Source organism: Lepeophtheirus salmonis, chromosome 8 (assembly GCF_016086655.4).
Source record: "Lepeophtheirus salmonis chromosome 8, UVic_Lsal_1.4, whole genome shotgun sequence".
Classification (NCBI taxonomy): Eukaryota; Metazoa; Arthropoda; class Copepoda; order Siphonostomatoida; family Caligidae; genus Lepeophtheirus; species Lepeophtheirus salmonis.
Window position 1 is genome coordinate 2,886,081 of NC_052138.2, and position 3,281 is coordinate 2,889,361.

The window sequence follows — 3,281 nt, forward strand, 5'->3', positions numbered from 1 at the left end:
TGTTTCCAAAAAATCTAATATCGGAATTTTTTGACGAAAAAAAATTTCGATATTAGAAATTTAATTTCTGAAATTTTTTCCAAAAAAAATATATATTTGAAAACAATTGGAGATTTTTGAAATTTTTTGTGAATAGTTATGGATATTTGAAAAAATAAATATCAAATTTAATATAAATTTTTTTGTTTTTGAATTTATTTGAAAAAATAAATATCAAATTTAATATAAATTTTTTTGTTTTTGAATTTATTTGAATATCATCGGAATCCTCATCTGGATTTTTGTTGAACTGTCCCATCTCCACTATTTCTATTGGAAAATACTCATGGAGAGACGAACGAGCATCATTTTTAATGCGTTTATAGCAATAATTAATCATTCCATATTTTGATTAAAATATTTAAAGAGAACATTTTTTTGAAGGGAGAATAAATTGAAGAGTTTTAGACGATTGTTACATTGGTTTGTCTTTGTCGTGTTTTAATTAGTCAATATTTTGAGGCTTTAATTGTTGTTAAGTCTTGGAAAGGAGATCTAATTTTAATCAACAATGTTGTTATTTTTTTGTAATGCAATTCTTCCTAACATTATGGATTGTTTTAAATAATTATGTACATATATCAACAATATGAATTAAATCTTATGAAAAGAGGAAACCTGAAACTTACGCACATGGAAAGAAAAAAGTAAATAACCAACCATCCTTTAGTTATAAGACATAACAAATTTATCTATTAATCTTTTTCTTAGGTCCTTAGAACCGTTGAATAGAAAAATGATTGGACTGATAAAAAAAAAAATACTGAAAGAATTGTGGGAAAAAGACTAATACCGCAATCAGTCCTAAGACTGATCCAACATAATATTAAATATTTTTAATGCATAAAACAAATACTTCATATGGACATTTGTGTTTTTCTCTTTTTCTTGATTTTTGCTTAATATTGTTTTTACATTAACACACCAAATATATATTTGAGACACATTTTGTAGGAAAAATCGCTTAGGTGGATATTACTATCCTATAATTAAGGGTGATAATTTTGCTAAGAATAGAAAAGCGTGCGAGGAGAAGAGAAGAAATACTTATGGCATCATTGATTAAATAATATACATCTTCTTCTATCAATCATGAACGTTATCATTCCCGCCTTTATTATTCAATATTAGATAGTGATAGTTGATAGAGAACTGAATAAAATGCCTAAAATAACGTCGCCTTCTGTCTGGATTTATGAAAATGGAGGACCAGGAATTTGGAAAATACTTACCGGATGAGAAACAGATGGCTTGTCGGATTTGTCAATATAAATGTGCCTTTAGTCCCCTGTCTAGAATTACACGCCACTCATTATCCTCATCTAATATCAAGAGCATGGATATTCATCTAAAAAATAAAGTTAATGATGAATACATCAAGTCAGACTTTAACTTTGATCTCACAAAGATGCTTATTGCATATAATATAACCTTATCCATTGCTAATCATCCTACGTTCAAAAAAATTATGGAGAAAGACACGGGTAAATTCTTCCCTTCCCGAGGAACCATCCTTAATTAATGGAGGATGTTGGTAATGATGTCATTTATAGAAATACCCCCACTGTAAATTGTGAAGTTAAGATAATTTTCAGGCTTTTTAGAGGCATCCACACCAAATTACGAAGTGGAACTCTGAATTTTGTACTATCTAACAGTAAGTATTCAATTTTTTTTCAATCTAACCATAAAATATGATTCTATTTTAGCTAAACATATCAAGAATTATGATACACAACTCATTAAATGGCAAAAATAACTGCTTAAATGGTTACAACAACGGGGGTAGTAGCTTTGGATGGTTCGCAACTGGTTTATCTGAGACTTGTTTCTTCACTTAAAGACTTGGATATGATCATTAGGTTTACCAATATTACATAGTCAATAAATATTACTTTTTTTATCACTTAAGGCTTAGCTATGGTTGATAGGCTCCAAGAAATGGTGTTCAGAAAACTCATAAAAGGCAAAAACAACTGCTTAAATGGTCACAACAACGGGGGTAGTTACATTGGGTGTAGCATTATAATTAGCAATTGTGGATATATTTTGTTATATAAGCATAAAAAACAGGGGAAAAATCTTTTTTGATGCTTTTAATAAGGAATAATATCGCCGGACATTACTACATAATTAGCTTTTGCTCTAAATCTTTACGATGTCATGTTAGAAAACTACATTAAGTCAAGAATTATAAGTTATATCAGTTTTAAAGGAGTCTTATTTTTATATCTAAGATAAGTAATTAAGGTTTTGCATAGATTAACTTTTCTTTTTTTAGATAAACATAAAATAAATGAAAGTGGGATTCTAAAAGTTGTTCTTACTAAGATTGGAAGAAAATATGGATTTAAATCTAACATTATTTTATGATTTTGACATTTACTTTATTATTAAACATTATTAAGATCTCATCGGTAGAAATATATCTATCCTGTGCACAATTGTATATGGAACTTGCACATGAGGAAAAAAGGGTGATGATCTTTTTGATTAAACTCCACGTCTGGCTTGTGTTTTGCAACCTAAAGTTATGACATATTCAATTGGATTCCGGTGTCCGAACAAGAAAATATTATTTGGATCAATCTATTATTTCAATATTCTGTATATATAATTTATTGTTATTAGTTATATGATTCCAATTGTTTAATTTTGTATATTTAACATTAATGTATGATATTTTTTATTATGTAGATTATATTTAATTAAAGGCTTCTATTTTAAACTTGGAACTTGAAACATATTTCGAAATACTCTTACTTTGTCGTATTACGAGTTATTTTACAATTAAAAAGTTAAATTTCATGGAGTGTGACGTTTTCAAATCTACCGTAACGGATAAAAACCGTCAAAGTCAATTATACGTAGTATATCTTTATTAAACATTTTGCTAATAAATACTTTCGTTATACCCTCAAAAATCATAATAAATTAGGCAACTGATAGATACTGATGTGATTATCACTGATAATCACATCAGTATTTTAAACAATGATACCATATGTATTTCTCCCCCCTGTCTCCTCGCACACGTTTTTCTCTACAATATTATCAACTATACCTATAATAAAGTGGTTCTCAAATGAGAACATCTCAAATTGAGGCACTCCAGGGGTACTTGCAATTTTGAAAGAATATTTCATAAGAGGCACATAACTCAAAAAATAAAATATTTGGAATTTAATTTTATGTGAATAGCTATGGAATTTTAAGTTTTTCTCCAAAATATTAATATTTGA

General features: G+C 27.9%; 1 long non-coding RNA gene across 1 annotated transcript; it reads left to right on the forward strand.

Annotated features, from left to right (window-relative positions):
• Positions 1-228: 228 nt before the first annotated feature.
• Positions 229-2,701, forward strand: LOC139906143 (uncharacterized). Its single transcript, XR_011781469.1, has 3 exons — positions 229-686; positions 751-1,696; positions 1,749-2,701. It is a non-coding gene; the product is annotated as an uncharacterized lncRNA (long non-coding RNA).
• The last annotated feature ends 580 nt before the right edge of the window (positions 2,702-3,281 follow it).